At 37.3% G+C, this 13,124-nt stretch overlaps 1 long non-coding RNA gene across 1 annotated transcript in view; it reads right to left on the bottom strand.

The window, feature by feature from the left end:
• Positions 1-542: 542 nt before the first annotated feature.
• The window catches only part of LOC149437172 (uncharacterized), a 200,329-nt gene continuing 187,747 nt past the window's right edge, over positions 543-13,124 (bottom strand). The window contains exons 3-5 of the long non-coding RNA XR_016308163.1: positions 5,714-5,973; positions 2,907-3,002; positions 543-999 (exon numbers count right to left, since the gene is read on the bottom strand). This is a non-coding gene — a long non-coding RNA (uncharacterized LOC149437172). The remainder of the gene's footprint in view (positions 1,000-2,906; positions 3,003-5,713; positions 5,974-13,124) is intronic.

The following is a 13,124-nucleotide window of genomic DNA, read 5'->3' as shown; positions in this document are numbered from 1 at the left end:
AACAGTGTGATGTAATTTACTGTTCCATGTCTTTTCTGTACTTCAGCCTGTAAAAAGATGTAGCCAGTTCCTTCCTTATTGATGTCACCAGCGCATGCGCATTTATTCCTTCAGTCATGGCATGATCAGTGTGCTGTGAGGTAAGGCGGCATCCTACCATCCTGTTATCATCAGCACTTGCGGCATTGCAGTGCAGTATCGTGAAAGTGCTGATGCTTGGCCGAGTTTCTGAAGCCTGGTTAAGTCTTACTGCATATGCACAAGATTATGGGCTAGCAGCATAGAAAGAGGGCGGAAGCGATAGACCGTTAGATGCAGAAGAGAAGAGCCAATATGGCGCTGGCTTCTGCAGGCTTCAAAAGAAATGAAAGTAAACCAACAATATGTGTTAATAACATATTTATAAGGAGTTGATAAAGCGATGTATATTGTGGTGACTTCACCAATAGCCCAAATGTTTATTTACCTACAAGGCGGCTGAGTTTACTACCTCTTTAAGTGTTTGGATTTTACAAGAAATAATTAAAACAATGTGAAATGACCACGATATCAAAGTCATTTTATTCATATTGATATTTTTATAGATCCACTTCTGAAATAATGCAAGGGATGAGAAAAAAAATTTAATTTCATATTTTTCTCCATTATTCCTTTTTAAAACATTTTACTTTTGTTAATGAAAAACAAGTTCTAATTCTGTTTATTAAACATTCTGTATTTAATATATTTGACACAAGTCATACTTTTTATTTATATGCACTTTTGCACAAATTTCTATGTAGCGGTAAATATAATGTTTTCTCTTTTTTTTGTAAGTCATAGGGGGAAACATTACTGCTCGCTGTATAAATATGTATGCTTCTGTCCAATGTTCTTTCCTCTCTGTGCTGGATCTTTTTGTCTGCAGTAGACATTGAAATTCATTCTCATTGTAGCATTCGTGGAAACATATATTTTGGAAATAATATGTATAAACCATTTGGTTTAGGAAGTGTCCATCTGAAAGCAGAATAAGAACACACAAATTATAAATCATTTCATGAGCATTCTTTCTCTTTTTCTCTTCTGGAAAAATATTTGGATGTTGATTGTTTCAAAGTGAAAACAATTTTAGTTGTCTTGTGCCTAATAATAATTTAAAGATTTTAATGTGTGTATTTTTTTAGTTGCAGAGAATTTCTGCATGCCTTTTTTGTTTTGCATATACTGCTTAAATAACAAATGGAAGAATGGCATTTCTGCTTTAACGGAAATTTGCAGTGAGAGAACAATGAGAGAAAAAAGGCTGCTATGCAGCTTCCTACTGAAAATGCTATTTTCCTTGATATCATACTGACCCTCTGGCTTCAAAACCCAATGATTTGCAAAATGTATGCAGATAAAGATTTATGGTAGGCAACTAGCATTTTCTGAGAGACTCAGCCATGGCAATCCTCATACTACTGTCACCAGCGCAGTACAACATCATGATATGACAGATTTGGTAATGATCAGGGATACTGACTGGTGACAATATGTTAAAAAAAATTTAAATAATTTTTTATTCAATATTTTACATATTTTTTAACATTATTTTTATCATCAGAGTAGTTCAGTGTTTCCATAGTAACACTGAACTACTCTGGGAGGTGAACAGGGATTTTTTTTACACTTTAATTGCTGGTGCAATGAAGTACATTGCACTAGCAATGCTATAAGCTATCATGAATGGGTTAAGTTCATGAGAGTTCAGAATACTAGTGATCTGTGATTGGCTACAGCTAATCTTATGGTACAGGGTGCTCTGATTGGCCCAAGTACCATGTGCTAGCTGTAGGCCAATCACAGCTCAGTAGTAATGGAAGCAAAGCTGTTATGAATCACGTTGATTCACAGCTTTGTGGACATTGTGATCATCACATCTACCGAGGTAACCAGTCAGCCAAAAGAAAATAAATGTACACAAGGTAAATATACATATATCCTCAGACAAATATATAAATGAAATGACATGGGCAGACATAGAAATGGGAGGCCCATTATGTTTGATATTGTGCCTAAATGCATACATCCCTCTTAGTAGAACTATGGTCTCCCTTTAAACAAAATATATGCTACAATTAATTATAAGTACTTCTAAACAGTGTTGGCTTAATCCCCTGCAAAGTCCCACAAACCTGTGGAGCCTGCCACTGAAGTCCATCTAATGCTGCTCTCTGTGATGGGTGGAAACTATTCTGCCCTGCTACTGAATTCAGAGCTAAGTTTCCACTCTCATGTCGGCCGTGCCTGCTTGCAATACAGTGGGATGGAAAATGTTACAGGGGCTGTGACTATTAGGATTGTCACTATTGATTCATAAACCCAAGGCTTGTCAGTCAGCAACTGGCCACTAGTGTTGAGCATTATGTTTGAGTCGAACATAAGATTGTCTCGAACATCGGCTATTCGTGTGTTCGGCAAACGCACAAACGGTAAGGGCATTCGGCAGGCTGTTCGCCCACCGTGCCACACAACACACTGCACCCTGACAGTGCATTGTGATTGGCCAAAGCAATGCACCTGACCACAGGTCAGGTGCAATGCTTTGGCCAATCACAGTGCATGATGATGTCACAAGGGTGTGGGGTGACCCCACCCCCTTGTGACATCATCACTGTATTTAAGAAATGTCTTCTGAATTGGAAACAATACCTCTGTTACTGAAACCCTCCCACTGTGATCTGCAGTGTCTGGGAGGGGACTATGTTAAGACACAAATAAAGGAGGTTTTGGCTCACTCAGTGAAGGCAAAGGAAGGTTTTTTACTTTACTATCCTCGTGAATTATATAGTAACTGGAGTAGTTACTTGCTTAGACTGCTATACAAAACTTTAGTTGTATTAACCAAATGTATTTTGTGAATATATTGCTTATATATTTCTTACCTGGAGATCTTGTGACTTCTGGTTGCAGGCTGGCAATTCTAAGCCCCTGCCTTACAATTGTAAACAACTTTGTTATCCTGCTACATTGTCACATATCTGAATGAGGAGACAAAATAACAAGGGCGGCCTTTTGTACAGTTCCAGTTCGAGCATCCTTGGAAACTATGACAGGCTTTGCAAAGACAATAGAAAGCCACAAGTGCCTGAATGCAGAAATTGGTGACTGGAGCTTGAAAGCTTTGGTATCAGACATCCAAGAGTACAGTTGGCAATACACATAGGATATACCACATTCAGATATTGGCAAAAACGGGTCACAAGCTGGAGTCAGTAACAGATGAGTAGTGAAGCATGGATGGAGAAGTGTTAAGATCTGGAAGTTGTGGATAGAGGAGGATTTGTAGAGGTTAGAGCTGTGCTTTTAATAATGGTGGGTCAGAGGTTAAAGCTTTGGATGGGGAGAGGGGGTTCAAATATTAGAGATGTGGATTGAGGCAGAGGTTGCAGACATGAGAGCTATAAATGAAGGGGAGGTTCAAAGATGATAGCAGTGAATAGAGGGAGGGAAGGTTCAAAGGTGAGATCTGCGGAAGGAGGGGGGTTACAGAGGTGAGAGCTGTGGAAGAAGGAAGGGAGAAGAAAGAAATGAGAGTTATAGATGCGGGGAGAAGAGTTCAGAGGTTAAAGATGTTATGGGGGGTTCAGAGGTGAGAGAAATGGATAGAGAGGGGATTACAGAGAATTCAGCATGGAGAGGGAGGAGATAGATGTGAGAGCTCTGATTGGAGACAGGCGTCTAAAGATGAAAGCTGTGGATGAAAGGAGGGAAATGGGGGCTGTGGGGGGGATTGGGTAATGCAGGGGTGATAGGTGTAGATGGAGGGGTATGACGAGGCTGTTACAACGGGATTGGGATGCAGAGGTGAGAGCTGTGAATGGAGGGGAGTGGTGAGAGCTGTAAATGGAGAAGGGAAGATCAGAGGTGAGAGTTGTAGATGGGGGGAGCAGAGGCTAGAGCTGTGGAAGGGGAGTTTCAGATGTTAAAGCATTGCATGGGGAGGGAGGGGTCAGAAGGGAGAGCTCTGGATAGAGGGAGGGGTTTTTGGTGACAACAGTGGATGGAGGGAGGGGGGTAAAGAGATTTGGACTTGGGCATTTGGGGTATACGGAGGTGAGACCTGCTTAATGGAGGGGGATGCAGGAGTGAGAGCTGTGGATGGGGGGTGGTGGAGTCTTAAACAAGGGGGTATTATGGGGAGAGCTGTTTATGGGGAAAGGGGGTTCAGAGATGAGAGCTGTGCATGGAAAAGGTGAGAGCTCTGGATTAAGAGAGAGTTTCAGAGACGAAAGCTGTAAATGGAGGGAGTGGGTGGATGGGATGGGGGGGAAGGGGTGAGAGCTGTGGATGGAGGGGTATGAGAAGGGAGAATCAGGGTATGCTGACATGAGAGTTGGTTGGGGGATGCAGAGTTAAGAGCTATGGATGGGAAGCAGAGGATTTCATAGATCAGAGCTGTGGATGGAATGGAGGGGGGTTCAAAGGTTTAGAGCTGTGGATGAATTGAGGTTAAAGCTGAGAACTAAGATGGGAGAGGTGGGTCAGGGTTTAAGAGATTAAAATGTAAATGGAGGGAGGGTGGAAAAAAAGAGGCTTGGATGAGGAGGATTGCGGCGTGCAGAAACCTGTTCAATGGAGGGCATTTCAGGTTTAAGAGGTACAGACTGGGGATTAAGAAGCTTTAACAAGGGGAATTATGGTAAGATCTGTTAATGAGTGGAGAGGGTGATTCAAAGTTGAGAGCTGTGGATGGTGGGGTTGCAGAGCTTAAAGCTGTGGATGGGGGGGGTGCAGAGGTGAGAGTTGTGGGAGGATGGGGGAGCAGAGCTATGGATGGAGGAAGGAAGAGTTTAGAGGTGAAAGTTGTGGATGAAGGTGGAAGGTTAAGGAGATTAGAGCTGTGGCTGAAAGAGGGGTACAAAGGTGAGAGTTATAACTGGTGGGGGGGGGGGTGACAGAGGTAAGAGGTGTGGATAATGGAATTGTGGGTCAGAGGTGAGAGCTGTGGATGGAGGGGGGGTCCTCAACGGTGAGAGTTATGAATTTGTGGATGGACTGGGGTTGCAGAGGTAAGTGGAGGACCCCTCACCTACCTGCAGATCACTTGCCCAGCTACTTTTGCCTTATTATGTGTGGTCTCTCTAAGTTGCTAAGGGGGTGAAAGCTGTGGCATTTATACTCCTTGGAACCAGGGAGTTCTGGGAAAAGAAGCACATGCATCACAGCATGGTGAGTAAATGTGCCTTCCACTACGCTACTAATCTGACAGCATAGAACACTGGAGAAGTATGTATTATCAGTCACAAATCATAGTATGTGTGGGTACAACATAGATAAAAAGCTGTTAAACTTCTAATGGGCTTTAAGTATAATTATTTATAAACACCTTTTGATATATTATTTATTTATAGGGCTTTTGTTTACTAAACAAATAATTGATACTTAATTATAATATATCATATAATAAATGCACATTCTAAATATAGAATCACAAAATAATTATACTCAGGGCACCAATCAGTATGTGTTCTCAATGTCTGTCAATAAATATTTTTATTTATTGTTAAGAATCATATAGAATCATACTGGTATAAGTGAGTTGTCTTTTTCATGCTTCAAATATCCACTTTTCTCCCTTGAGCAGTCCTTATCCTTTTGTTGTTATCTATGGGTTAGTTTTGTAAGCAAGTTTTTGGACAAATAGAGAGGAGTTGGCAAGACATCTTGTTAAAGCAATGTGTTTACTTACTGTGTTTATTCGTTTCTCACTTGTAATTATTTCCGCAGATTTTTTATGTCCAAAAGTACAAACAAGCTTCCAGTAGAATGCTCCCAGAATGCAAGTTGTAGCAAGCCACATGAATGCTGGCTGCCTTTATTAGCAGACGTGGTTGATGTGTAATTATTCACATGCAGTAGTTAAATTTCTGCTTCCAATTTGCATGTTTCTTGTTCCCATTTTTTTTTGGTTTTAGTGATCATAACGTGGTGTTAAATGCTTCCAGATTTCTGAAATATCAAAGTTATGCAATTAATTGGACTGAAAAGATGTATTGGTGTTTGTTTCCAATACGTACTTTAGAGTGTTAGTGGTGAAGAAAGCATTTAAATTAATGTTTTATTATTAGTATTACTATTACAAATGCCTAGAACATCTCTATTTGGGGAAATGGGAAAATGTATACCAAGCTGATTTATTATGTAACATCTTGATATGCAGCAGACTGGTCTGCCATCATCTTACTTTATATCACACTGATCTTATCGTACAGAAACTAGGTTATCATATGAAACCCTACTGTACAGTAAAACTATGAAATGTTATTTGTTTACATTTAAAAATAAAATGTTTTCTCTACCATTTAGAATATCAATATACTATATTTTTAGGACCATCTGCAACAATACCAGAAAACGGCAACTGGCTGATCAGTAAATAAATAGCAGATTGCCAAATTTACTGTGCAAGTGTGCTCAACTTGCTTAGTCTGAAGCCAGTAGTAAAATAAAAATGTAAATAAACTCACACAGTTAAGATTTGCAATGTTAAAGGTAGAGATGAGACACAAGTTGGACTGAACTTTGACTGTACAGGTGTTCATCCGAATGCCAGGTTTTTTATCCACTTGGTGGGATCCAAAAGTCATGTGTAGTAGCGGTATTATTGCTGTCAATAATTACTAAGGAAGCAGAGAGTGAGGTACTTAGCAAACCTTGATGCCACCCGGCCATGTAAACAAGGCAGGGAATTAGCATGAAATCACTGACCAAATATGGCCCCATGGCCATAACTAGCCAATGACTACTGGTGACTAGATATTTGCCCTCTGCCTGCATTTTCCTTTTTTCTTCATTGCTTGTTCAGTGACCATTTTGGCAGTGGGAGTTGATAGCTCCCACTGGTGGCTGTCATAAATACAAGCAACTGGTGGGTGCTTCATCCTTTCTGTATCCTGCCATAAAACAGAGATATGTCTTGGTCAGTGAAAACCTTTAAGGAATCAATTATAAGAGTGGCTTTGTGGTTTATTTCTCACTGGAGACCCTCAAGAATCCAATAGGGTAGAGGCATAGTAAATACAAATCTTCCAGGACGGATTGATGTGAATGCTCTTCATATTCTGTAAAGTGCAGAAATGTATTCTTGCACTCAATATTTTCTGCCTTTTAAAAATACTTTATAAATGTTTTTCTACATATTTTCCACTAATAAAAGATAATAAGTAACTGATACTGATGTTATATCGTGAACAAAAATGATTGTATATTAATATATATCTCTTTTAACTTTGCACTGAGGTGTTTAATACATGAAAGCAATTGTCCTTAGTATCCCATTACTTGGCATCTCTCCATTCTCTAGTAGCTCTTAGCACTTGGTTCATAATAAGTTTGAGTGGAATTAGACTGTTTTGCAATTCTGATTTCTCCATTAGAAAATTGTGATGTTCAAAGATAAACTTTTAGCGGACACAACCAGCCAGCTAGGTGTCTGTGTCTGTCCCACTTTGAATGGTGTGACATGGGTCATAAAAAGTTGTATAAGCTCATTAAGGTTTAGAGTGTTTTCTAACCAACCTGCATCACTTTGAGTAATCAAGGGCACCCATGAAAATGTTGAATCATTGTTTTACTTAATTGAATGTCACCTAACTTCTTGCATGTGGTGTGCATAAAATATAAGGGGATTTTGAGTGTTAATGGGTATCCTACTTGATTTTTGTAACTTGTAAATAGTAATTTTGACTTTTAATGATTATGTTTACATCTTTGTTCATTTGTTTTACTAATATTCATTTTTAATTAACATGTTTCCTTCATTTTTTTTTGTAAATTAATTAATCCAAAAAGCCTTGGATCCTTCTCTTGTAAACTGTTTTATAAAAGTGGCTTCTCTGAAGTCACAAATAGTTTTTTGCAATAACAGTAGTACTAGCTTTGCAGCTCTTCCTTGTATAAAGTGAACCTTACCTGCTGTAAAAATTGCCTAAAACAACAACAGTGCTGCACAAGTTACTGTTTTAGACTTCAGACAGATTCCATTGTCCCTTGAATGCAAGGCATAGTCTGTACATAGGGTTTCAGTATCTTTCCAAGCTAAGTTTAAGCTGTTTAACCCTTGGAAAATAAAAGTTATAGATGCTTTCCATTTGATCACATTTTATTTAACCTCTTCAACACAGCCATAAATATATATATGGCCTGGTATTGAAGTTGTTATACTGAGATCATGGTTGAGGCTACAACTAGAGATGAGCGAATCGAACCTGGCGAAGTGGAATTCGTTTCGAATATCAGGAAAAATTCGATTCGCATCGAATCCGAATTTTAGCAAACTTCGGGTGCACGAATCAAATTTTTCCCGATCAGCCAGCAAAAGTGTCACTGCAGAGAGCTCCGCTATTTCTGACAGTTCTGACAGTTCATTTACAGCGGTTGAAACATTGTATCTATTTGTTTCCATTTAGGATACAGATGTTTTTATTCGGAAATAAATAGATACAATGTTTCAACCGCTGTAAATGTGAAGGAACTGTCAGAGAACTGTCAGAAATAGCGGAGCTCTCTGCAGATACACTTTTTGCTGTACTGGAATACTTCTTCTTTTCATTCTTCTTCTTCTTTTCATTCTTCTTCTTCTTCTTCTTTTCATTCTTCTTTTCATTCTTCTTCTTCTTCTTCTTTTCATTCTTCTTCTTCTTCTTTTCATTCTTCTTCTTCTTCTTCTTTTCATTCTTCTTCTTCTTCTTCTTTTCATTCTTCTTCTTTTCATTCTTCTTCTTCTTTTCATTCTTCTTCTTTTCATTCTTCTTCTTCTTTTCATTCTTCTTCTTCTTCTTTTCATTCTTCTTTTCATTCTTCTTCTTCTTCTTTTCATTCTTCTTTTCATTCTTCTTCTTCTTCTTTTCATTCTTCTTCTTCTTTTCATTCTTCTTTTCATTCTTCTTCTTATTATTTTCATTCTTCTTCTTCTTCTTTTCATTCTTCTTTTCATTCTTCTTCTTCTTCTTTTCATTCTTCTTCTTCTTTTCATTCTTCTTTTCATTCTTCTTCTTCTTCTTTTCATTCTTCTTCTTCTTCTTTTCATTCTTCTTTTCATTCTTCTTCTTCTTTTCATTCTTCTTTTCATTCTTCTTTTCATTCTTCTTCTCATTCTTCTTTTCATTCTTCTTCTTCTTCTTTTCATTCTTCTTCTTCTTCTTTTCATTCTTCTTTTCATTCTTCTCATTCTTCTTTTCATTCTTCTTTTCATTCTTCTTCTCATTCTTCTTTTCATTCTTCTTCTTCTTCTTTTCATTCTTCTTCTTTTCATTCTTCTTCTTCTTTTCATTCTTCTTCTTTTCATTCTTCTTTTCATTCTTCTTTTCATTCTTATTCTTCTTCTTTTCATTCTTCTTTTCATTCTTCTTCTTCTTTTCATTCTTCTTCTTCTTCTTTTCATTCTTCTTCTTCTTCTTTTCATTCTTCTTTTCATTCTTCTTTTCATTCTTCTGCTTCTTCTTTTCATTCTTCTTTTCATTCTTCTTCTTCTTTTCATTCTTCTTCTTCTTCTTTTCATTCTTCTTTTCATTCTTCTTCTTCTTCTTTTCATTCTTCTTCTTCTTCTTTTCATTCTTCTTCTTTTCATGCTTCTTCTTTTCATTCTTCTTTTCATTCTTCTTCTTCTTCTTTTCATTCTTCTTTTCATTCTTCTTCTCATTCTTCTTTTCATTCTTCTTCTCATTCTTCTGTTCATTCTTCTTCTTCTTCTTTTCATTCTTCTTCTTCTTTTCATTCTTCTTCTTCTTTTCATTCTTCTTTTCATTCTTCTTCTTCTTCTTTTCATTCTTCTTTTCATTCTTCTTCTTCTTCTTTTCATTCTTCTTCTTCTTCTTTTCATTCTTCTTTTCATTCTTCTTCTTCTTCTTTTCATTCTTCTTCTTCTTTTCATTCTTCTTCTTTTCATTCTTCTTCTTCTTCTTTTCATTCTTCTTTTCATTCTTCTCATTCTTCTTTTCATTCTTCTTTTCATTCTTCTTCTCATTCTTCTTTTCATTCTTCTTCTTCTTCTTTTCATTCTTCTTCTTCTTTTCATTCTTCTTCTTTTCATTCTTCTTTTCATTCTTCTTTTCATTCTTATTCTTCTTCTTTTCATTCTTCTTTTCATTCTTCTTCTTCTTTTCATTCTTCTTCTTCTTCTTTTCATTCTTCTTCTTCTTCTTTTCATTCTTCTTTTCATTCTTCTTTTCATTCTTCTGCTTCTTCTTTTCATTCTTCTTTTCATTCTTCTTCTTCTTTTCATTCTTCTTCTTCTTCTTTTCATTCTTCTTTTCATTCTTCTTCTTCTTCTTTTCATTCTTCTTCTTCTTCTTTTCATTCTTCTTCTTTTCATGCTTCTTCTTTTCATTCTTCTTTTCATTCTTCTTCTTCTTCTTTTCATTCTTCTTTTCATTCTTCTTCTCATTCTTCTTTTCATTCTTCTTCTCATTCTTCTGTTCATTCTTCTTCTTCTTCTTTTCATTCTTCTTCTTCTTTTCATTCTTCTTCTTCTTTTCATTCTTCTTTTCATTCTTCTTCTTCTTCTTTTCATTCTTCTTTTCATTCTTCTTCTTCTTCTTTTCATTCTTCTTCTTCTTCTTTTCATTCTTCTTTTCATTCTTCTTCTTCTTCTTTTCATTCTTCTTCTTCTTTTCATTCTTCTTCTTTTCATTCTTCTTCTTCTTCTTTTCATTCTTCTTTTCATTCTTCTCATTCTTCTTTTCATTCTTCTTTTCATTCTTCTTCTCATTCTTCTTTTCATTCTTCTTCTTCTTCTTTTCATTCTTCTTTTCATTCTTCTCATTCTTCTTTTCATTCTTCTTTTCATTCTTCTTCTCATTCTTCTTTTCATTCTTCTTCTTTTCATTCTTCTTCTTCTTTTCATTCTTCTTCTTCTTTTCATTCTTCTTTTCATTCTTCTTCTTCTTCTTTTCATTCTTCTTTTCATTATTCTTTTCATTCTTCTTCTTCTTCTTCTTCTTCTTCTTCTTCTTCTTCTTTGTCGTGCCCCGTGACTGCCCAAATGAGTGAAGTGTGCGGTGATTCTAAGATCGACGGCACTCATCTGCACGTCATACAGACTGACAGTATTATTTCTCTTCCCCAGCAGACTCCAAGGGCATTTAAATTAAAGGTACAGTGTTCTGCACTAATATAAAGGCTCTCTGAAGCCTAGAAACCCTTTTAATAAGTTAAATTCGCGGCGAATAAATTCGCATCGAATCGAATTTTTCCCGCAAATTCGGCGAATCAGCCGAATCGAATTTTTGAATAATTCGCTCATCTCTAGCTACAACAATGATCCCAGTATCATTTTTTCAAGCAGGCTATTTTCTTTTTCAGAAAAGTAGTCCGGCAGCTATGGAATTGCTGGTTTACTTTAACAGGTGGTGGAAGGGGATCCCATCGCCACCACCTTTACTGAGCTCTGCTGTCTGGCTGGGAAGCCCAACAAAGATGTGCCTGGCAGCATCAGATCCCCCAGACACAATGGGAGGAACTGATGTTGTTCCTCCCACTGTGTGACATCAGAAATGAGCTTGCTGCGGGGGCACTTGGAAGAAGAAGGAACAGAGAACGCTGGCAGGGGACTCCAGAATGAATTATGGTGAAAAACACTAAGACTTTAGAATCACTTTAAAGCCAAAGTGCAGCCAAAATTTAAAAAAATTTAAAATCAGTACACGGGTCATAACTTACAGTCAGTAGAATTTGTCCCTTGTGCTTATGTCTCTTCTTTTAGTTGAGAGACTCCCCCATCTATATCCTCCCCCCACCCCCTGTTCTCACAGTGATAATCTTTTGATGTAGTGGGGGTTAATACAACCAAGGGTCTGTCACTCATCAAGAGATTCTCACTATGTCCACCCTTTCCACCCATACTACAGCTTCTATGAATAAAACATAGTATTAGACATAGTGGGGCTCTCTTGATTACACTGATCCTGTGACAGCCCCTTAGTTGTACTAACCCCAGTTATACTCGAAATTGGTGGGGACATGGACAGAGAAGGATTTAAACTAAAGAAGAATAATCAGCACGAGGAACACATCCTACTGACTGTAAGTTATGTTCCTTGTGCTGATTTTTGTTTGGGTTTTTTTTGGCTGCACTTAAGTATTATGCTTTGAGTTGTTTATACATTCTTTAAAGTAACATAATCTTTCTGAGGTTAGCACATTAATATCCACTGTAATGACTGCTTATTTGAATGCTCTTACAGCTCAGACTCTATTAGCTGTGTTGTTTGTAACAGATATAAAACTGATGCCAAATTTCCCCCCAGGCTTCCCAGCCCTATGTTGTGCTTCATTGAGCTGCTGTCAATCATCCTGCCAAATGAACAGTTTGGAGAGGACACCTGCCAGGGCGTTAGGCATAAACTCTTCATTACTGACTCTCAGTCTCAGGACATAAGAAAAAGATTTACTGTTATATTTTGATTTTATAACAGCTCTTTCACTTTATTCGGTATACAAATTATTTTTGACACCCCCATACATTTTTAGCAGCCTATGTATAGAAATATGTTGGCTGTGACACAGCTGTATCATTTGAAAACATGTTAGAATTTGAAATTTCCCTTTTATAGCTTTAGTTATCGACATTAGATGCCACATTAAGCAATATACACTGCAGCTTTGTGATGTTCAGACGATTGCAGGAGCCTATTGAGGCTGTGATATTCAGATGTTATGATGGATGCAGACAAGCAGTGATAAGACATGACAACATCCATCCACTAATAATCTTCCTCTGGTCAAGCTGCTATCGGTCCTCTTTTATCAGTGTACTCTACTACATTTCCTCTACAAATGCTGAATAGCACAATTAAGTCAGTGCATTTATGATAATTATCCACTACATGCCTTTATGTCAAATGATGTATTCCTACCTTTTTTCATTCATTGTACAATTAAATTACAATAATGGGAAAGGGCTGATATGGTTATAGTTAATGAAGCAATTTATTATTAGGCCAGGCATGCAGGTTGTGTATGTAGTACTGCTTCCTATAACTCGATTATGTTTAAAAATAACAAGTCTTCATTTTGTCTCTTATCGATGGTTCCAGTTGTATAACCTGTCGAGGTTATGAATATTCATTGATTGACTGCCATTGCTGTGGGTTTATTGTAAT

The sequence above is a fragment of the Staurois parvus genome, unplaced genomic scaffold, assembly GCF_062004578.1.
Source record: "Staurois parvus isolate SC_StPar_1 unplaced genomic scaffold, SC_StPar_1.0 ptg001302l, whole genome shotgun sequence".
Lineage (NCBI taxonomy): Eukaryota > Metazoa > Chordata > Amphibia > Anura > Ranidae > Staurois > Staurois parvus.
The sequence above is the reverse complement of the archived record's forward strand: the minus strand, read 5'-3'. Positions and strand labels throughout refer to the sequence as shown.